The sequence below is a fragment of the Pan paniscus genome, chromosome 21 (genome assembly GCF_029289425.2).
Source record: "Pan paniscus chromosome 21, NHGRI_mPanPan1-v2.0_pri, whole genome shotgun sequence".
NCBI lineage: Eukaryota > Metazoa > Chordata > Mammalia > Primates > Hominidae > Pan > Pan paniscus.
Genome location: NC_073270.2, coordinates 55,338,505 through 55,360,805, shown reverse-complemented (window position 1 = coordinate 55,360,805; position 22,301 = coordinate 55,338,505). Strand labels below are relative to the sequence as shown.

Here is a 22,301-nt window from a genome sequence, read left to right as displayed (position 1 = left end):
ACCTCACATCAACCCCATAGCCTAGTTAGGTTGATCTTATCCCTGTTTCACAGATGAGGAAACCAAGGCACAGAGAGGTTAAGTAACTTGCCCAAGGACACAAAGCTAGTACAGGGGACTTGAGCCCAGCAAGCTGATCCCAGGTCTGCGTTCTTCACATTCCTGCTCTGCTATCTTCACTATTCAGCTGGGCCTTTCCAGAAATGCTTCCTGCTATCAGGCTGGGAACATGCCCTCACGCGTCCCCCCTGCCCGCGGAGGGAGGCCCAGCTCCTGTTCGTTTATAGCCACTCCTCACCTGCTGGCTCTGCAGACCTCCTTCAGTCGGGAGGCCTGCGCTTTCCTTGGCCTGCTCTTCTGAGGCTGCCCTCCAAAGCCCTGGAACATTCTATAATCCCAGTGCTGGGCCCTCTGTGCTGGGTGCTTCACAGTCATTGCCCTGTATAGGGCTCTCATTATCCCCATCTTACAGATGGAGGAACAGAGGCTTGGAAAAAGGAGATCATATCTGCCCCACACTGGAAAGCAGGAGACCTGTGGAACCCAGGTCTGTCTGACCAAACACCCCAGCCCTGCTCACCTGACAGTCCTCATGCTTAGTGTCATGATAGCCGACCATGAAAGTTGACTACTATGACCGACCACCACTACTGACCGCCACAGGTGGCCACTCCAGCCAGCCACTATAGCTGACTGCTGAAGCTGACCACCTGCCCTTAAACACCTGCTGAATCAGGCCTGGTTCCCACTACTCTACCCAGGCAGTCTCACACCATTGCTGGAAGGTTGCTTCTATTTTTCACCCCATTTTATTTATTTATTTATTTATTTAGACTGAGTGTTGCTCTGTTGCCCAGGCTGGAGTGCAGTTGTGCGATCTTGGCTCACTGCAGTCTCAACCTTGCTAGATCAAGTGATTGTCCCACCTCAGCCTCCCGAGTAGCTGGGACTACAGGCGTGTGCCACCATGCCCAGCTAATTTTTGTATTTTTTGTAGAGACGAGGTTTCACCATGTTGCTCAGCTGGTCTCAAACTCCTGGACTCAAACGATCTACCCACTTTGGCCTCCCAAAATGCTGGGATTACAGGTGTGAGCCACTGCACCCAGCTTTCACCCTGTGTTAGAGATGAGGGAACTTAGGGTCTGAGAGGGAGCATGACACGACCAAGGTCACTCTGCTAGCAGGGGGCAGGGCTAGACTTAGAACCAGGGCTGGGGGACTGCAAAAGCCTCACACAGCTGCCCTGCGTGTCCCAGTGACCAGGCCACCTGCATTTTTGCCCCACCCCAGGGAAACTTGAGTCTCCTGAGAAGGTCTGGCTTTTCTATTGTCCCCACCCAAAGCTCCTTGGGAGTTGACAAGAGGGAGCAGCTTTGGGCTTCCGGCTTGGGTGCCCTGGACTTTTCCCATGCAGCTGTCAATGGGCCTTTGTGTGTCCAGGCTGCCTGGCCCTTGTCCACACCACATGGCTTCCCGATGACTTGAGGCGCTCGGCCAGCAGCTGTGTGTAGCCTGGGGACCCATCACCCACTGGGCAGGACGCTCTAAATGCCTTAAGGCAGGGACTTGAGCAGCCCCTAGGCCTTCGCCCTGACTTTTCCCTCTGCCAGGAAAGACCTTTCTTCAAATTCCGCCATGATCGGCAGCTTCTATCCTTCAAGGCACAACTCAAATGCCACCACTTCAAAGAGGTGACCATCTGGCTCACTGGAAGGTGTGCTCTAAGAAGGCAGGGGTTTGTCTGCTGGGTAGGGGAGACAGACAATAAGGAAGGCTAGGCAGAGTGGCATAATCCCAGCACGTTGGGAGGCAGAGGCGGAAGGATCACTTGAACCCAGAAGTTTGAGACTAGCCTGGGCAACATAGTGAGACCCTGTCTCTACTAAAAAAAAAAAAAAAAAAAAAAAAAAAAAAAAAAAAAAAAAAAAAATTAGCGCACACCTGTGGTCCCAGCTACTTGGAGGCTGAGGTGGAAGGATCACTTGAACCCAGGAGGTTGAGGTTGCAGTGAGCCTAGATTGTGCCACTGCACTCCAGCTTGGGTGACAGAGCAAGACCTTGTCTCAAAGCAAAAGCAAAAACAAAAACAACAACAACAACAAAAACCCAAAAATGTAATAAGTTAACATTTCAACAAGATCCTTTCAGGTCATTGAATGGAGCGTGTCTAGGACAGGGTCTTTCTGAGTGGTGACATCTGAACAGAAACCTGGATGAAAAGGAGAAACCCCCGTGAGCCCCTGCGGAGCCCAGACGCAGGCACACAGTAGGCGCTCAGTAAATGAATGTGGCTGCGCAGGCCATGGCTCTGACTGCCGTGGGGGCGATTTTCCCCTCCAGGGGGCGCCTGGCAATGTCTGGGGACAGTTTTGGCTGTCACACGGCGCGCGGAGGGAAGGAGGAATGCAACAGACTCCGAGTAGGCGGAGGCCAAGGGTGCGGCTAAGCGTCCTGCCCCGCACAGGTAGCCCGCGGAATGACCCGGTCCCCGCCCGTCCTGGGTGCGGCTCGGGCGCTCCCTGGCGACTGCACGGGGCATTGCAGCAGTCCCCGAAGAGCCTGGCGTTGGGAAAGGTCCGTCCCTGCAGCGCCCGCGTGGTGACACCAGCAGCAGCGTGATAACCGCACCGCCAGCGTGTACCAGTCAACACGAGGGTAAACCCAAACTCCACGTCCACACTGCCAGGCAACTCAGGGTGAATGCATCCGCAACCCACTCCTCATCTCCCGCAGAAACCTGCTCTGCCCACAGCCTTCTTAGCCTTAAGGGCAGCCAGCTCCACCCTCCCCAGAGGCTCAGGGAGTCATTCATCCCCGACTCCTCTCTGTCTGCCACCGACATGTCCCATCCACCAGCTAATCCTGTCTGTTCCACCTTCAGGATACATCCAGACTCTGTCTCCCCACTCCACTGCCCCGCCAAGCCCAGCCTCCACCCTGGGTCCTAACACTCCTGGTGGAGTGATTCTGCAAGGGCCTAAGTCAGGCCAGTCTCCTCCCCTGCTCAGAACCCTCCATGGCTCCCAGCTCACTCACAATGAGAGCCAAGGTCCCTCAGTGGCCCTCAAGGCCTCATTTAAAATTGAAACACACTCGAGCCCCACCCTCTCACTCTTCTGTGCTGCCTTTTTTTTTTTTTTTTTTTTTTAAGACAGGGTCTCGCTCTGTCACCCAGGCTGGAGTGCAGTGGTGCGATCTTGGCTCACTGCAACCTCCACCTCCCAGGTTCAAGCGATTCTCGTGCCTCAACCTCCCGAGTACCTGAGAGGCACGCCACCACGCCCAGCTAATTTTTGTATTTTTGGTAAAGGCAGGGTTTCACCATGCTGGCCAGGCTGGTCTCAAACTCCTGACCTCAAGTGATTCACCAGCCTCGGCCTCCCAAAGTGCTGGGATTACAGGCGTGAGCCACCACGCCCAGCCTTTTTGAGACAGGGTCTCACTGTGTCACCTGGACTGGAGTTCAGTGACACAATCACGGCTCACTGCAGCCTCAATCTCCTAGGCTCAGGCAATCCTCCCACCTCAGTCTCCCAAGTAGGTGGGACTACAGGCATGAGCCACTATGCCCAGCTAATTTTTTGTGTTTTGTTTTTAGTAGAGACAGGGTCTGTACTATGCTATGTTGCCCAGGCTGGTTCCAAACTCCTGGGATCAGGTGATCCTCCCGCCTCAGCCTCCCAAAGTGCTGGGATTACAGGTGTGAGCCACCGTGCACAGCTTTTACTCTATTTTTATATACAGCAAGAATCACCAAGTGCCATATATTTTACTTATTTGTCTTGCTTATTGCCCATCCTCTCTTTGTGAACAGCTGCTGGGGGCAGGGACGGGCTGTGTCTTTCTGGTCACTGGCATCTCTCCAGCACTCAGCACTGTGTCTGGCACTCAGTAGGTGCTCAATGAATATTTGTTGAATGAATGCATGGGTGGGTGGATGGACGGATGGGGATGGATGGATAGATGGATGGATGGTTGGATAGATGGATGGGTAGGTGGATGGATTGGTGGATGGATGGATCTGCCGATAGCCGCATAGCGGTTTAAGAGCACAAATCCCAGCCTCACATTAGAACTTTGGGGGTTCTGGTTCCACTTCCACCACCTACAAGCTGTGCAAGCTTGGATGGGCTAGATGACCTCTCTGGGCCTCACCTTCCCAACAGGAATAAAAAGAACACCCACCTTGTGTTCTGACAGCATTAAACCCCTTAATCCATGTAAATCCACAGCTGAGCCTGGGCTCAGGCACACAGTAGGTGCTTAGTAAACAAATGCAGATGAACAGGTGCCAGGGCAGTGGTTCTGACTGCTCTGGGGTAAGCAGTAGGTGCTGCATAGGGACAAGTGTCTTACTTTAGTCACTGTTCCCAGCCTTCCTCCTCCCCTCTCCACTCGCTAAACCCCTGAAGGGTAGGGATCATGTCTCAGTCATCTTTCTTTGCACATAGTAGGTGCTCATTAAGTGCTGGCATTGAGAGGAGGACACTGATGTTGGAGGAGTGCCTCCTGTTTGCCCTGCAAACTGAGAGGCAGATTCTCCTATCCCACCTTACAGGTGAAGAAACCGAGGCTCAGGGACCCCTGAGAGCAGAGGGAAGGGACGTCATTCTGCAGAGTGACCAGCAGGGGGCGAGCGGGACTGCTCTGTGGCTCCGAGGACCCAGCGGCAGGTGCACTGCTCTGAGAGTGAACGCTGCCTTACATTTTGCACGGTAGGCACCTCGCTTTTCTCACCTTAGTACCAGCCCTGGTCGGAAGGGCCCTGTCACACCAGGACACGCCTTTCTTCTGCCTTGCATCGAGCGCTGTCCCAGGCGCTGTGCTAAGGGCTTCCCACATATATTAGCTCATGTGGTCTTCATGACAGCAGATGTGCGGCAGGTCCTGTTACTGCCCCCTTTCTGCAGAGGTGATAGCTGAGTCCAGGAGAGGTCACTAGCCAGAGGTAATGCTGTTCCACCATTGCATGTTCCATGTACGAAGGCAGATCTCATGCCTTCGGATCACATGCCATGATTGTGTTAAAACATGTGTGTGGACTCGTTTGCAGAGGGGTGCATGTACCTGCATGAAAGAAGGGAAGCAGACATTTGTGACCAAGAAGGTGGACTGTGGCAGAGCATAAGAGTTTGTCTAAGTTATTACATCCATGACCTTTCCATGTCAGAGAAGCGGGGAGCTGGGGGAGCCCAGAAAGGCAGAGCTTGGCTCAGCCTCAGGGGATGCTCCTGGGGCAGAGGGGGAAGCCCACCTGATTTTTCAGGGAGGAATCATGGTTACCAGATGGAAGCAAGAGGACATTTCAGGCTGGACGAACAAAGTGTACAAAGGCCCAGGGGCTGTTCAGGGAACCCCAATAGCTGAGTCTGGCTAAATTGGAGTGAAAGGGAGGAGGGAGGCAGGATGAGGCAGACATATGGCGGAGCTTGATTCACTGAGACTTAGAGGTGAAGGCAGACCATGGGGTCAGATGCAGGGCACGTAGGACACTGTGAAGTCCCAGAAAACGGTCTTCTACCTCCTGCGGGAACTTCAAAGGGCTATCAATGTTCCCCTCTTCCAGATGGGCAAGCTGAGGCTCGGAGAGGTGGGACAACTTGCCCAGGTGTCCCGTACATGGCAGGTTGGGATTTGAACCTGCTCTGGGAACTTCTGCACTTTGCTGCTTTTTGAGAAAACACCATGAACTCAGAACAATTCCATGAATTCTGACCAAATGAATGAATGTATGGGTGGGTGGGTGGATGGATGGATGGGTGGGTGGATGGATGGATGGATGGATGGAAGGACGGACAAATGGATGGGTGGTAGATGGATCTGCCAATAGCAGCATAGTGGTTTAAGAGCACAAATCCCAGCCTCACATTAGAACTTTGTGGGTTCTAGTTCCACCTCCACCACCTACAAGCTGTGCAACCTTGGATGGGCTAGATGACGTCTCTGGGCCTCAGCTTCCCAACAGGAATAAAAATAGCACCCACCTTGTGTTCTGACAGAATTAAGTGCAACCCATGTGCCTGGTACTGGGCTGAGTGTCTTCTCAGCATTGTTTTATTGAATTCTCAGAGATCATCATAGGAAGGAGGTGTTATTATTTTCCTTTCTTTTACAGATAAAGCACCATGACTCAGAGAAGGCAAGTGACTTGCCTAAAATCACAGGGCCCACAGAGTCACAGCCAGAATGCAAGCCTGGGCCCTCAGATCTGGAGTATGCCCTCTTCACCATGGCTCCAGGCACCAAAACTCCAGGTAGCTTTGGATTTTGTGCTATCTGTGTTTTATTTTCCTTACTATATATTTTAAACGGACTTTCTGCCCACATTTTTCTTTAAACCTGTTTCTGCAGAGGAAACTTTATATCATTAGCAAACATGGAAAACCTGTATCATTTATCATGAAAACAATTATGAAAATAAGGCTGGGTGCCGGGCACGGTGGCTCACACCTGTAATCCCAGCACTTTGGGAGGCTGAGGTGGGCAGATAACAAGGTCAGTAGTTCGAGAACAGCCTGGCCAACATAGTGAAACCCCATCTCTACTAAAAATATAAAAATTAGCCAGGTATGGTGGCGCATGCCTGTAGTCCCAGCTACTTGGGAGGCTGAGGCAGAAGAATCGCTTGAACCCAGAAGGCGGAGGTTGTGGTGAGCCAAGATCGTGCCACTGCACTCCAGCCTGGGCAACAGAGTGAGATTCCATCTAAAAAAAAAAAAAAAAAAAGAAAGAAGAAAATAAGGCTGGGCATGGCGGCTCACGCCTGTAATCTCAGCACTTTGGGAGGTCAAGGGAGGCAGATCACCTGAGGGCAGAAGTTCAAGACTGCCTGGCCAACATGGTGAAACCTTGTCCCTACTAAAAATACAAAAATTAGCCAGGCATGGTGGTGCACACCTGTAATCTCAGCTACTAAGGAGGCTGAGGCAGGAGAATCACTTGAACCCAGGAGGCAGAGGTTGCAGGTTGAGCTGAGATAGTGCCACTGCACTCAAGCCAGGGTGACAGAGTGAGACTCTGTCTCAAAAAAAAAAATTATGAAAATAAGTACAAGAAGTGCTAAAAAATATCATGATATTCTTGCCAGATGCTCTTGCTTGCACAGTCAGGAGTCAGGGGCCTGTGAGAACTTTGTTAGAAAGAAGAGAGTTCGGCGGCTCATGCCTGTAATCCCAGCACTTTGGGAGGCCGAGGTGGGTGGATCACGAGGTCAGGAGATCAAGACCATCCTGGCCAACATGGTGAAACCCCGTCTCTACTAAAAATACAAAAATTAGCTGGGTGTGGTGGCGGGCACCTGTAATCCCAGCTACTTGGGAGGCCGAGGCAGGAGAATCGCTTGAACCAGGGAGTCAGAGGTTACAGTGAGCTGAGATGGCACCATTGCACTCCAGCCTGGCCACAGAGCAAGACTCCGTCTCAAAAAAAAAAAAAAAAAAAAAAAAAAAAAGGAAAGAAAGAAGAGAATTAGCGAGGTGATGGGGAGATGTTAGCGGCAGGGATTTTTTTTTTTCTTGAAATGCTCAGAGCAGCAGCAAGAGAATCCCCATAGGAAGAACTTCTGCTCTGTGATTTCATGCCTTGTGGGACCTAAATAACCCACAGACCTCGAGTGTGGCCGCAGCTGGGCAGGCCACTCAACCCCAGATCAGCTCCTTCTCAGCTCGCCTGGGGCTGTCCCAGGCCCTGCATCAGAGTCCTTGTCCATGTACTGGGTGGGCGGGGGGATCCTGGCAGCAGAGCCCTGACTATGCCCTCTCACCCTCTGCTCCTCGCTGACAGAGTTTCCTCAGGGTATATAGCTGGCACTCAGCCAGGCCTCCAGAGCCTGGGCTGCAAAGATTCAGCGTTTGGTGGCTGGTTTTATTTATTTATTTGAGACGGAGTTTTGCTCTGTTGCCCAGGCTGGAGTGCAGTGGCACGATCTTGGCTCACCACAACCTCCGCCTGCCAGGTTCAAGCGATTCTCCTGCCTCGGTGCCCAGCCCCTATTTTTTTTTTTTTAATAGAAAAATGTTCCTTGCACCACCAACTCTTTCCTGGGCGGGGTTGGGAAACCATTTCCAGATGGGAAATAATTTTAGGGAAGAGAAACAGCTAAAATTACAGGCCATTCTGCTGCCAGCTCCCGCTGGGATGAGCCAGCCATGGCCCTAGAACTTTCCCAAAGTGGGGTGGGTGGGTCTGGGTGGGGAGAGAAGCCAGGATGGACTGTTGAGATGGGATGTCCCTCGGGCTGTCCATGTTCAAGCCTCGTGAGCATCTCCGAACAGCCTTGGCGGCTGCTTCTGGGGGCTGCTCGCTGATATCAAACACTCACCCATCCCCCTTCAATTCTCACCACGACCCGTGAGGGCAGAAGCTTGGAAACATCCCTGGTGTAGCCTCAGGATCCAGCTGCCGTTTTACAGAAAGTCCCAAGGACAGAACGTGTTGAACCATGACACGGTGCTGTCATCAGCCTAACCCAGACCCAGGGATCTCTGCAGGTTAAACGGCCCAGGTACTGCGCAGATAAATTGTAAGGAAAAGAAAGGGATGGAGGAGGAATAGAAACCAAAAGAGACATCAAGTTTTTAAAAAGTGGGCAAGATAAAGTATAGTGTCTGGGGCTGCTCACACGGTTGGTAAAACAAGAAAGAAACACAAGTGATATCCATAACACTTAGGGTAGCAGTGACTTTTGGGAGGGGCAGGGCTTTGAGAGGACAGGGTTCTGCAGGGGTTTCCAGGGGTGGCAGGCAAAGTTACATTTCTTGACCTAGAGGTGGTCACAGAGGTGTTCAGTTGCCTTATAATAAATCATTAAGTCACATGCTTATGCTGTGTGGTTTTTGTATCTGTATCTGTTCTATTTTTCAAAAAAAAAAAAATCCCAAGTTTAAAAAACAACAATAACAACAAAATATCCCCCATGCAGATGAAGAAAGGGAGGCTTGGAGGATTGAAGTGATTCTTCCATGCGGAGTGAGTGGGGAGCTGGAATCTGAACCAGCTTATAAGCCACAGCCTGTTTATTCATTCAACAAATATTTGCCAAGCCCCAAGGCTGTGCCAGGGACTGGGCTAGCAGCGAGTGAGAGAGAAACATCCTGTCCTCATGGAGCCCAGAGGCTCAGTAGTCAGCCAGGTTAGAGAACCGTGACACCCTCCTACCAGGTGTCTTGGAGGAACTGCATCTTGGGGATAGATGGCTGAGCTCACAGGATTTAAGTGAAATCTCCAGGGGCTAAAAGCAGATATGAGTTGGAAATTGCAGCCTGACCCAATGCCTGAGGTAGGGTTTGCCTACCATGGGTGGCATCAAAGGGACTTTTTTTTTTTTTTTTATACTTTAAGTTTTAGGGTACATGTGCACATTGTGCAGGTTAGTTACATATGTATACATGTGCCATGCTGGTGCGCTGCACCCACTAACTCGTCATCTAGCATTAGGTATATCTCCCAATGCTATCCCTCCCCCCTCCCCCCACCCCACCACAGTCCCCAGAGTGTGATATTCCCCTTCCTGTGTCCATGTGATCTCATTGTTCAATTCCCACCTATGAGTGAGAATATGCAGTGTTTGGTTTTTTGTTCTTGCGATAGTTTACTGAGAATGATGGTTTCCAATTTCATCCATGTCCCTACAAAGGACATGAACTCATCATTTTTTATGGCTGCATAGTATTCCATGGTGTATATGTGCCACATTTTCTTAATCCAGTCTATCATTGTTGGACATTTGGGTTGGTTCCAAGTCTTTGCTATTGTGAATAATGCCGCAATAAACATACGTGTGCATGTGTCTTTATAGCAGCATGATTTATAGTCATTTGGGTATATACCCAGTAATGGGATGGCTGGGTCAAATGGTATTTCTAGTTCTAGATCCCTGAGGAATCGCCACACTGACTTCCACAATGGTTGAACTAGTTTACATTCCCACCAACAGTGTAAAAGTGTTCCTATTTCTCCACATCCTCTCCAGCACCTGTTGTTTCCTGACTTTTTAATGATTGCCATTCTAACTGGTGTGAGATGATATCTCATAGTGGTTTTGATTTGCATTTCTCTGATGGCCAGTGATGATGAGCATTTTTTCATGTATTTTTTGGCTGCATAAATGTCTTCTTTTGAGAAGTGTCTGTTCATGTCCTTCGCCCACTTTTTGATGGGGTTGTTTGTTTTTTTCTTGTAAATTTGTTTGAGTTCATTGTAGATTCTGGATATTAGCCCTTTGTCAGATGAGTAGGTTGCGAAAATTTTCTCCCATTTTGTAGGTTGCCTGTTCACTCTGATGGTAGTTTCTTTTGCTGTGCCAGAAGCTCTTTAGTTTAATTAGATCCCATTTGTCAATTTTGGCTTTTGTTGCCATTGCTTTTGGTGTTTTGGACATGAAGTCCTTGCCCACGCCTATGTCCTGAATGGTAATGCCTAGGTTTTCTTCTAGGGTTTTTATGGTTTTAGGTCTAATGTTTAAATCTTTAATCCATCTTGAATTGATTTTTGTATAAGGTGTAAGGAAGGGATCCAGTTTCAGCTTTCTACATATGGCTAGCCAGTTTTCCCAGCACCATTTATTAAATAGGGAATCCTTTCCCCATTGCTTGTTTTTCTCAGGTTTGTCAAAGATCAGATAGTTGTAGGTATGTGGCATTATTTCTGAGGGCTCTGTTCTGTTCCATTGATCTATATCTCTGTTTTGGTACCAGTACCATGCTGTTTTGGTTACTGTAGCCTTGTGGTATAGTTTGAAGTCAGGTAGTGTGATGCCTCCAGCTTTGTTCTTTTGGCTTAGGATTGACTTGGCGATGCGGGCTCTTTTTTGGTTCCATATGAACTTTAAAGTAGTTTTTTCCAATTCTGTGAAGAAAGTCATTGGTAGCTTGATGGGGATGGCATTGAATCTGTAAATTACCTTGGGCAGTATGGCCATTTTCACGATATTGATTCTTCCTACCCATGAGCATGGAATGTTCTTCCATTTGTTTGTATCCTCTTTTATTTCCTTGAGCAGTAGTTTGTAGTTCTCCTTGAAGAGGTCCTTCACATCCCTTGTAAGTTGGATTGCTAGGTATTTTATTCTCTTTGAAGCAATTGTGAATGGGAGTTCACTCATGATTTGGCTCTCTGTTTTTCTGTTGTTGGTGTATAAGAATGCTTGTGATTTTTGTACATTGATTTTGTATCCTGAGACTTTGCTGAAGTTGCTTATCAGCTTAAGGAGATTTTGGGCTGAGACGATGGGGTTTTCTAGATAAACAATCATGTCGTCTGCAAACAGGGACAATTTGACTTCCTCTTTTCCTAATTGAATACCCTTTATTTCCTTCTCCTGCCTGATTGCCCTGGCCAGAACTTCCAACACTATGTTGAATAGGAGCGGTAAGAGAGGGCATCCCTGTCTTGTGCCAGTTTTCAAGGGGAATGCTTCCAGTTTTTGCCCATTCAGTATGATATTGGCTGTGGGTTTGCCATAGATAGCTCTTATTATTTTGAAATACGTCCCATCAATACCTAATTTATTGAGAGTTTTTAGCATGAAGGGTTGTTGAATTTTGTCAAAGGCTTTTTCTGCATCTATTGAGATAATCATGTGGTTTTTGTCTTTGGCTCTGTTTATATGCTGGATTACATTTATTGATTTGCGTATATTGAACCAGCCTTGCATCCCAGGGATGAAGCCCACTTGATCATGGTGGATAAGCTTTTTGATGTGCTGCTGGATTCGGTTTGCCAGTATTTTATTGAGGATTTTTGCATCAATGTTCATCAAGGATATTGGTCTAAAATTCTTTTTTGGTTGTGTCTCTGCCCGGCTTTGGTATCAGAATGATGCTGGCCTCATAAAATGAGTTAGGGAGGATTCCCTCTTTTTCTATTGATTGGAATAGTTTCAGAAGGAATGGTACCAGTTCCTCCTTGTACCTCTGGTAGAATTCGGCTGTGAATCCATCTGGTCCTGGACTCTTTTTGGTTGGTAAACTATTGATTATTGCCACAATTTCAGCTCCTGTTATTGGTCTATTCAGAGATTCAACTTCTTCCTGGTTTAGTCTTGGGAGAGTGTATGTGTCGAGGAATGTATCCATTTCTTCTAGATTTTCTAGTTTATTTGCGTAGAGGTGTTTGTAGTATTCTCTGATGGTAGTTTGTATTTCTGTGGGATCGGTGGTGATATCCCCTTTATCATTTTTTATTGTGTCTATTTGATTCTTCTCTCTTTTTTTCTTTGTTAGTCTTGCTAGCGGTCTATCAATTTTGTTGATCCTTTCAAAAAACCAGCTCCTGGATTCATTGATTTTTTGAAGGGTTTTTTGTGTCTCTATTTCCTTCAGTTCTGCTCTGATTTTAGTTATTTCTTGCCTTCTGCTAGCTTTTGAATGTGTTTGCTCTTGCTTTTCTAGTTCTTTTAATTGTGATGTTAGGGTGTCAATTTTGGATCTTTCCTGCTTTCTCTTGTGGGCATTTAGTGCTATAAATTTCCCTCTACACACTGCTTTGAATGCGTCCCAGAGATTCTGGTATGTTGTGTCTTTGTTCTCGTTGGTTTCAAAGAACATCTTTATTTCTGCCTTCATTTCGTTATGTACCCAGTAGTCATTCAGGAGCAGGTTGTTCAGTTTCCATGTAGTTGAGTGGTTTTGAGTGAGATTCTTAATCCTGAGTTCTGGTTTGATTGCACTGTGGTCTGAGAGATAGTTTGTTATAATTTCTGTTCTTTTACATTTGCTGAGGAGAGCTTTACTTCCAACTATGTGGTCAATTTTGGAATAGGTGTGGTGTGGTGCTGAAAAAAATGTATATTCTGTTGATTTGGGGTGGAGAGTTCTGTAGATGTCTATTAGGTCCGCTTGGTGCAGAGCTGAGTTCAATTCCTGGGTATCCTTGTTGACTTTCTGTCTCATTGATCTGTCTAATGTTGACAGTGGGGTGTTAAAGTCTCCCATTATTAATGTGTGGGAGTCTAAGTCTCTTTGTAGGTCACTCAGGACTTGCTTTATGAATCTGGGTGCTCCTGTATTGGGTGCATATATATTTAGGATAGTTAGCTCTTCTTGTTGAATTGATCCCTTTACCATTATGTAATGGCCTTCTTTGTCCCTTTTGATCTTTGTTGGCTTAAAGTCTGTTTTATCAGAGACTAGGATTGCGACCCCTGCCTTTTTTTGTTTTCCATTTGCTTGGTAGATCTTCCTCCATCCTTTTATTTTGAGCCTATGTGTGTCTCTGCACGTGAGATGGGTTTCCTGAATACAGCACACTGATGGGTCTTGACTCTTTATCCAACTTGCCAGTCTGTGTCTTTTAATTGGAGAATTTAGTCCATTTACATTTAAAGTTAATATTGTTATGTGTGAATTTGATCCTGTCATTATGATGTTAGCTGGTGATTTTGCTCGTTAGTTGATGCAGTTTCTTCCTAGTCTCGATGGTCTTTACATTTTGGCATGATTTTGCAGCGGCTGGTACCGGTTGTTCCTTTCCATGTTTAGCGCTTCCTTCAGGAGCTCTTTTAGGGCAGGCCTGCTGGTGACAAAATCTCTCAGCATTTGCTTGTCTGTAAAGTATTTTATTTCTCCTTCACTTATGAAGCTTAGTTTGGCTGGATATGAAATTCTGGGTTGAAAATTCTTTTCTTTAAGAATGTTGAATATTGGCCCCCACTCTCTTCTGGCTTGTAGGGTTTCTGCCGAGAGATCCGCTGTTAGTCTGATGGGCTTCCCTTTGAGGGTAACCCGACCTTTCTCTCTGGCTGCCCTTAACATTTTTTCCTTCATTTCAACTTTGGTGAATCTGACAATTATGTGTCTTGGAGTTGCTCTTCTCGAGGAGTATCTTTGTGGCGTTCTCTGTATTTCCTGAATCTGAACGTTGGCCTGCCTTGCTAGATTGGGGAAGTTCTCCTGGATAATATCCTGCAGAGTGTTTTCCAACTTGGTTCCATTCTCCGCATCACTTTCAGGTACACCAATCAGACGTAGATTTGGTCTTTTCACATAGTCCCATATTTCTTGGAGGCTTTGCTCATTTCTTTTTATTCTTTTTTCTCTAAACTTCCCTTCTCGCTTCATTTCATTCATTTCATCTTCCATTGCTGATACCCTTTCTTCCAGTTGATCGCATTGGCTCCTGAGGCTTCTGCATTCTTCACGTAGTTCTCGAGCCTTGGTTTTCAGCTCCATCAGCTCCTTTAAGCACTTCTCTGTATTGGTTATTCTAGTTATACATTCTTCTAAATTTTTTTCAAAGTTTTCAACTTCTTTGCCTTTGGTTTGAATGGCCTCCCGTAGCTCAGAGTAAGTTGATCGTCTGAAGCCTTCTTCTCTCAGCTTGTCAAAGTCATTCTCCATCCAGCTTTGTTCCGTTGCTGGTGAGGAACTGCGTTCCTTTGGAGGAGGAGAGGCGCTCTGCGTTTTAGAGTTTCCAGTTTTTCTGTTCTGTTTTTTCCCCATCTTTGTGGTTTTATCTACTTTTGGTCTTTGATGATGGTGATGTACAGATGGGTTTTCGGTGTGGATGTCCCTTCTGTTTGTTAGTTTTCCTTCTAACAGACAGGACCCTCAGCTGCAGGTCTGTTGGAATACCCTGCCGTGTGAGGTGTCAGTGTGCCCCTGCTGGGGGGTGCCTCTCAGTTAGGCTGCTCGGGGGTCAGGGGTCCGGGACCCACTTGAGGAGGCAGTCTGCCCGTTCTCAGATCTCCAGCTGCGTGCTGGGAGAACCACTGCTCTCTTCAAAGCTGTCAGACAGGGACATTTAAGTCTGCAGAGGTTACTGCTGTCTTTTTGTTTGTCTGTGCCCTGCCCCCAGAGGTGGAGCCTACAGAGGCAGGCAGGCCTCCTTGAGCTGTGGTGGGCTCCACCCAGTTCGAGCTTCCCGGCTGCTTGGTTTACCTAAGCAAGCCTGGGCAATGGTGGGCGCCCCTCCCCCAGCCTCGCTGCCGCCTTGCAGTTTGATCTCAGACTGCTGTGCTAGCAATCAGCGAGACTCCGTGGGGTAGGACCCTCCGAGCCAGGTGCGGGATATAGTCTCCTGGTGCGCCGTTTTTTAAGCCGGTCTGAAAAGCGCAATATTCGGGTGGGAGTGACCCAATTTTCCAGGTGCGTCCGTCACCCCTTTCTTTGACTCGGAAAGGGAACTCCCTGACCCCTTGCGCTTCCCAGGTGAGGCAATGCCTCGCCCTGCTTCGGCTGGCGCACGGTGCGCGCACCCACTGGCCTGCGCCCACTGTCTGGCGCTCCCTAGTGAGATGAACCCGGTACCTCAGATGGAAATGCAGAAATCACCCGTCTTCTGCGTCGCTCACGCTGGGAGCTGTAGACCGGGGCTGTTCCTATTCGGCCATCTTGGCTCCTCCAAAGGGACTTTTAAAAAGACTTCTAATTTTGATGGCCGGGTGCAGTGGCTCACATCTGTAATACCAGCATTTTGGGAGGCCGAGGCGGGTGGACCACTTGAGGTCAGGAGTTCAAGACCAGCCTGGCCAACATGGTGAAACCCCATCTCTACCAAAAATACAAAAATTAGCTGGGCATGGTGGCGGGTGCCTATAATCCCAGCTACTCGGGAGGCTGAGGCAGGAGAATCGCTTGAACCCGGGAGGCAGAGGTTGCAGTGAGCTGAGATCACGCCACTGCACTCCAGCCTGGGCGACAGAGAGAGACTCTGTCCCCACCCCCCAAAAAAGAAAAGAGAATCCAACTTGTACATCTGAACTTGAGCTCAGACATGTAAATTATCCCCTTGTTAGCCACAGGTTTGACCTCACTTTCTTCTTTTTTTTTTTTGACAGGGTCTCGCTCTGTTACCCAGGCTGTAGTGCAGTGGTGCAATCACAGCTCACTGCAGCTTTGATCCCCCAGGCTCAAGTGATCTTCCCACCTCAGCTTCCCAAGTGGCTGGGACCACAGGTGGGTGCCACCACACCTGGCTAAGTTTTAAATATTTTTTGTAGAGTTGAGGTTTCGCTATGTTGCCCAGGCTAGTCTCGAACTCCAGGGCTGAAGTGATCCTTCCACCTTGGCCTCCCAAAAGGTTTGAATTATAGAAGTGAGCCATTGCATCCAGCCATCACTTGCTTTAAATTAAAATTTTTAATCAAACACGGAAAAGTGAACCCAGGTTGGCGGGCTGAGCCCATCCCTTGCTCCAGGGATGAGCACTTGGCCAAGGCCTGGCCAATTAGAGTTCAGCATCTGGTGGCCACAGCAGTCGGTAACAGACGGGAAGTGACCCAAGCCAGGCATATGGGCATCTTCCCAGGAACTCTTCTAGGTGTGCAGGGAAAGAGGCTATATTTGTTTGCTAGAACTGCCATAGCAAAAGACCACAGACTGGGTGGCTTAAGCAACACAGTTATTTTCTCACAGTGCTGGAGGCTGGAAGTCCAAGCTCGAGATGCCGGCTGTCAGGGTTGATTTCCGTCAAGGCCTCTCTCTTTGGCCTGCAGATGGCGGCCCTCTTGCTGCCTCTGCATGCGGTCATCCCTCTGTGCATGTGCGCTCCTGAGGTCTGTTCTTCTTATAAGGACACCGGGCAGACTGGATTAGGGCCCACCCTAACAACCATTTTAACGTAACCACCTCTTTAAAGACCGCATCTCTAAATGCAGTCATATTTTCAGGTCTTGGGGGTTGGGACTTCAACGTATGAATTTTGAGGGACCACAATTTAGCCCATAACAGAGGCCTTCTCTTTCCACTGAAGTTGCTATTCAGGATGAAAGCAGGCCCTGAAATATTTCCACGACAACAGGATGCCCAGAGGTGGGCTGGCACAGGGTGCTCCCTGGATGACCCCTTGCAGGAAGGAGGCCGCCTACCTGGGGCTGGGACATAACTTCACTACCTTCCTAGGGCCATGAGGAAGGGCACCTCTCCCCAGAGTGGCAAAAACAAGAACATGCAGTTCTGGCATGGATGTGGGGAAATGGGCAGTCTCTTTCCCTTTTGGCAGCCCCTAGCAAAAATAGAACCATACATCATCTTTTGATACAGCAATTTTGCCTGTAGGAATCTCTTTCCCCAAACCTACTAGTGCATGCTTACAAACACACGCACCTGTGGGGTTGCTCAGCACGGTGGTTTTGTAATAGAGGAGGATTGCAAAGAGCATTAAGGGCCATCAGCAGGGCCCTTGTTTATTCCATCTGGAGAATCCATTACTTGGGGTCAAAGCAACTTCGCTGCTTCCCAGCTGTGCAGGCTTGGGAATGTGTCTGGGCCTTGTGGAGAAATGAGGTAATGAGAGCACCCACCTCTAAGGTCCTTGTGACCAGTTGATGAGCTACTGCATGCAGGACTCTGGGGATGCAGCAATAGTTTCCTGTGTGTGCACAATGTGCTTTTACTTTTTAATTTTGATTACAATTTTTCTTTAGATGAATATTCTGCATATGTATACAATGTGCTTTTTTTTTTTTTTTGAGATGGAGGTTTGCTCTCATCACCCAGGCTGGAGTGCAATGCTGCAATCTCAGCCCATTGCAACCTCCGCCTCCCGGGTTCGAGTGATTCTACTGCCTCAGCCTCCAGAGTAGCTGGAATTACAGGCGCCCGCCACCATGCCCAGCTCATTTTTGTATTTTTAGTAGAGACAGAGTTTCGCCATGTTGGCCAGGCTGGTCTTGAACTCCTGACCTCAGGTGATCCACCTGCCTCGGCCTCCCAAAGTGCTGGGATTATAGGCGTGAACCACCATGCCTGGCCTACAATGTACTTTTAGCTGAGAGGAAAGGCATAATGCAAAGACCTTCCTACTCAACGTATGGTTCCAGATCAGCAGCACGAGGAGCACCTGGGAGCTTGTTAGAAATGCAGCATCTGGGCTGGTCGGGGTGGCTCACACCTGTAATCTTAGCACTTTGGGAGGCCAAGGTGGGTGGATCACTTGGGTTCAGGAGTTCAAGACGAGCCTGGGAGACACAGTAAGACCAGGTCTCTACAAAAATACAAAAATTAACTGGGTATAATGGCATACACCTGAAGTCCCAGCTACTTGGGAGGCTGAGGCAGGAGGATTACTTGAGGCCAGGAGTGGAGGTTGCAGTGAGCTGTGATCATGCCACTGTACTCCAGCCTGGGCAACAGAGCAAGACTCTATCTTTAAAAAAATGCAGTGAATGCAGCATCTGAGTCCCCACCCCAAACCTATGAGCCAGAATCGCATTTTATCATAGTCCCCAGGACCCCAGTGTGAACATGGGCACGTTCGAGTTTGAGCAACATTGCCACTGACCTTGTTCTGAAACAATTGGAAATTGGTGCTCCCTTTTCCCTGGGGTTGCTGAGCTGGTGAGAATAAAGCTAGGAGTGGCAAGGGGCAACCTTGGTCACATCATGACCTGGAGAGTCTGTGTGGAGTAAAAGAGATGAGAGCCAGAGGTAGTGCATCTTTGTAGACATTGATTTAGCATCTGGATCCAACCATGCCTGAAGCCTATCTCTACTCCTGCTTTTACCAGAGACAGTTGACATAAAAATTCTCATGACATCAGCCAATTTGAGTCAGGGTTCTGCTATATTTTTCATCTGATAGAGCCCTGCCTAAGATACCCACTGTATGGGCTATGGAACTTCCTTGCCTTCTTTTCTTTTCTTCTCTCTTTTCTTTGCTCTTCTTTTCTTTTTTTTGAGACAGAGTTTCACTCTTGTTGTCCGGGCTGGAGTGTAATGGCGTCATCTTGGCTCATTGCAACCTCCCCGGGGTTCAAGCGATTCTCCTGCCTCAGCCTCCCGAGTAGCTGGGATTACAGGTGTGCGCCATGATGCCCGGCTAATTTTGTATTTTAGTAGAGACGGGGTTTCACCATGTTGGACAGGCTGGCTGATCTCGAACTCCTGACTTCAGGTGATCCAACCACCTCGGCCTCCCAAAGGCCGAGGGATCACCCAGAAGACAGGAAGACCCAGGCCACAGAGAGAATACTGCAGATATCATGAGCCACAGAGCCCTGAGCCACTGACCTGTCTCCCAGGTCTTGGCTTGGGCCTCTTCCAGAAGCAGACACTTAGAGGGTCCAAGGGCAGGGAGCTTAGCGGGGAGCTGATCGCAGGGAGCTCTGAGAGCAGAGGGGAGGGGGCAGCTGGTACTGCTGGGTGTCTAGATGAGAAGGTTATCAGTTGGGCAGCTGGGGCTCCGTCCTGCTGGGGCCTCTGGGAGCGGGTGCAGAGTCCACCTCAGGGTTGCTCCTCCCCAGGCCCCAGGAAGCTGGAGGATTTACCAACACCCCCATCCAGCAAGCATAGGCCAGAGAACCACTGCAGGAAAACAGAAACCTCTCCCCTGGACGTGGTCCCATCAGCCCAGAGCTGCCAGATCCCCAGGCCTCCATCCTCATCTGGATTGAAGAAGCCATCCGCCTGGAGAGGGCCTGTCTGCCTGGAAAGAAACTTCAAATGCGGCTTTGGGGGGATTCCAGAGACTGTCTGTTCCCATCTGTGCAAGAGGGACACTGAGTGTTCAAAACATAAGGAGGCCTCGCTGTGAATCAGGCCAGAGCAGGGGCTCACCTGAGAGGGGGGTCTCCTGACATTGTGCTGGCACCTGCTGGCCTCACCTAATGCCTGGCCCTGCCTGAGAGCAGACCAAGGGAAGATGAGACTAGAACTTTAGGAAGATCGCTCTGGCCGCTGGATAGAGAAGGGACTGTTGGGGGGAAGGGGGGACGAGCGTAGAGTCAGGGAGGCCCAGGAGGGGTTGTTGCCACTGTCCATCCATGCAGTGAGGCCCAGAGGGGTAGTGGGAGTGAGGGAGGCTGGGTTTGTAACTCTGGGGTGAAGGGACCTCCATTTTGTTCAGTGATATGCCCTGCCCTTCTCTATCCCATACAAGCTGTGTGACCGTGGGCAAGTTACTTCACCTCTCTGGGCCTTAGTTTTCTCATCTGTGAAATGGGGGCATGCTTCTCTATACCCACCTATATCTAGAGGGTGATTGTGGGATTATGAGTTAACACGTGTATAGCACTTGGCCTGTAGTAAGTGCTACAGAGTGTTGGCCTCTGTTCTTATGATAGTTATTGTTACTGTTAGTATTAGTGTTCTTATTATCGTCATCTCCCTCCAAATTTCACACCAGTGAATCCAGACTCCAGGCAGCCATGTAAATCTGGGGTTTAACTCTTGAAACTGAGTATGTCATCCACTTATCTTGCTATGACCTCAAGAGTCCCAGCCCCAGATATCTGAGACCCTCGTACCCCCTCCCAGTGCTCCAGAACCCGCCTCACTGAATTCCTGACCCCGATCACAGTCTACCCTGTCTGGCTGGGGCACTTGGCCCGTGTCACCTCAGTGTGGGCCTAGACAAGGGAGCTCACAGCATGTCCTCTCTCCTGTTTCTCCCTGCCTGTGCGTCTGACCGTGTCAGTTGAACCTGTGACGTTTTCTCCTACAACTGGCCACTTCTCTGTCTCTATGGCCACCACTCTGTCCAGGCCACCTCTGCAACTATAACAGCCTCCTTGATAATCTTTGACTCAAAAGGGAGGTTTTGTGTTCAATTTCCTGTATTTATTTATTTATTTATTATTTTTAGAGATGGGGTTTCGCCATGTCACCCGGGCTGGTCTTGAACTCCTAGACTCAAGCGATCCACCTGTCTTGACCTCCCAAAGTGCTGGGATTCCAAGCATGAGCCACTGTGCCCGGCCCTTGTGTTTAATTTCAAATCACACAGCCTGTTGCACAAGTTCAAATAATATAGAAGCCTATCTAGGCCGGGTGCGGGGGCTTACACCTGTAATCCCAGCACTTTGGGAGGCCAAGGCGGGTGGATCACAAGGTCAGGAGTTCAAGACCTGCCTGGCCAAGGTGGTGAAACCCCGTCTCTACTAAAAATACAAAAATTAGCTGGGCATGGTGGTGGGCGCCTGTAATCCCAGCTACTTGGGAGGCTGAGGCAGAGAATTGCTTGAACCCAGGAGGCAGAGGTTGCAGTGAGCCAAGATTGTGCCACTGCACTCCAGCCTGGGTGACAGAGCGAGGCTCTGTCTCAAAAAAAAAAAAAAAAAAAAGAAGCATATCTAAACTTAAGACCTTTTGTTAACTCTGGAAAGATGTTAATAGTAGTGATTTCAGGGGAGTGGTTAGGGACAGCTGGTTTCATATCATTTGCATTTCGTTGCTTAGATTTTGTGACAAGTGAGCATTGCTTTTATATTTTAAAAATTATGTTTAAAACATAGGTAAGACATGTAAATGGGAAAAAAATTCAATGGCAGAAAAAAGTATCCAATGAAAACGAGTGTCTCTCCCCACCCTTAACCCCCAGGTTTCACTTTCCCTAAGCAACGCTGCTTCCAGTTTCCCACGGGCTCTGCCACTGAAGGTCTGTACATACGAAAACACACATGATTGTATGCACTCTTTATTTACATATATAGATGCATGTTACACCCAGTGTCTTGCAGCTTGCTTTTTTTAACCTAACATACCTATCGTTCTTTCTAATTCATCACACATACCTGTGTTGTCCTTTTTCACAGCTGCATAGTATTCCACTGCATGGCCGGACCATATTCATTAATAGTTATTTTCTTACTGATGGCCCTTTAGGTTGTTTCCAGCCTTTTCTGTTATAAAGCAATACTGTGGACCAGGCACAGAAGCTCACGCCTATAATCCCAGCACTTTGGGAGGCTGAGGCTGGAGGATTGCTTGAGCCCAGGAGCTTGAGACCAGCCACAGCAACATAGAGAGACTTCATGTTTACAAATGAAATAATAAGCTGGTTGTGGTGGTGCATGCCTGTGGTTCCAGCTACTCAGGAGGCTAAGGTGGGAGGGTCACTGAGCCCAGGAGGTTAAGGCTGCTGTGAGCTGTGATTGTGCCGCTGCACTCCAGCCTGACAGAGCAAGGCCCTGTCTCAAAACAACAACAACTACAAACAATACTGTGGTGATTGTCTTTGTACATAGTGTGTGTGGTGTGTGTGTGTGTGTGTGTGTGTGTGAATGTATCTGTGGGAGAAATCTCTGGAAGTCAGATTTTATAACAGATTTGTGCATTTTACATTTTGATCCATATGACCAAACTGCACTTTGTAGAGGTTGTACCAATTTATTCTCCCACCAACGATGTGTGAGGGTGCCTGTTTCCCCACAACTTCGTCAGCACCATGTATTGTGAACTTTCTGGTGTTTTTGTCACTCTAATAGATGGAAGCAGGTGTCTCAGTATGGTTTCAGTTTCTATTTTTAAATGAAGAGTGAAGCAGAGTATCTTTTGCTTGTTCAGTGAAGTATAGTGTCATTGGCCGGGCGCAGTGGCTCACGCCTGTAATCCCAGCACTTTGGGAGGCCGAGGTGGCGGATC

The 22,301-nt window shown here is 48.6% G+C and overlaps 1 long non-coding RNA gene across 1 annotated transcript; it reads left to right on the top strand.

Annotated features, from left to right (window-relative positions):
- Window positions 1-4,577: 4,577 nt before the first annotated feature.
- LOC134729667 (uncharacterized) lies at window positions 4,578-21,290 on the top strand. Its single transcript, XR_010110962.1, has 3 exons — window positions 4,578-4,718; window positions 6,119-6,257; window positions 21,259-21,290. It is a non-coding gene; the product is annotated as an uncharacterized LOC134729667 (long non-coding RNA).
- The last annotated feature ends 1,011 nt before the right edge of the window (window positions 21,291-22,301 follow it).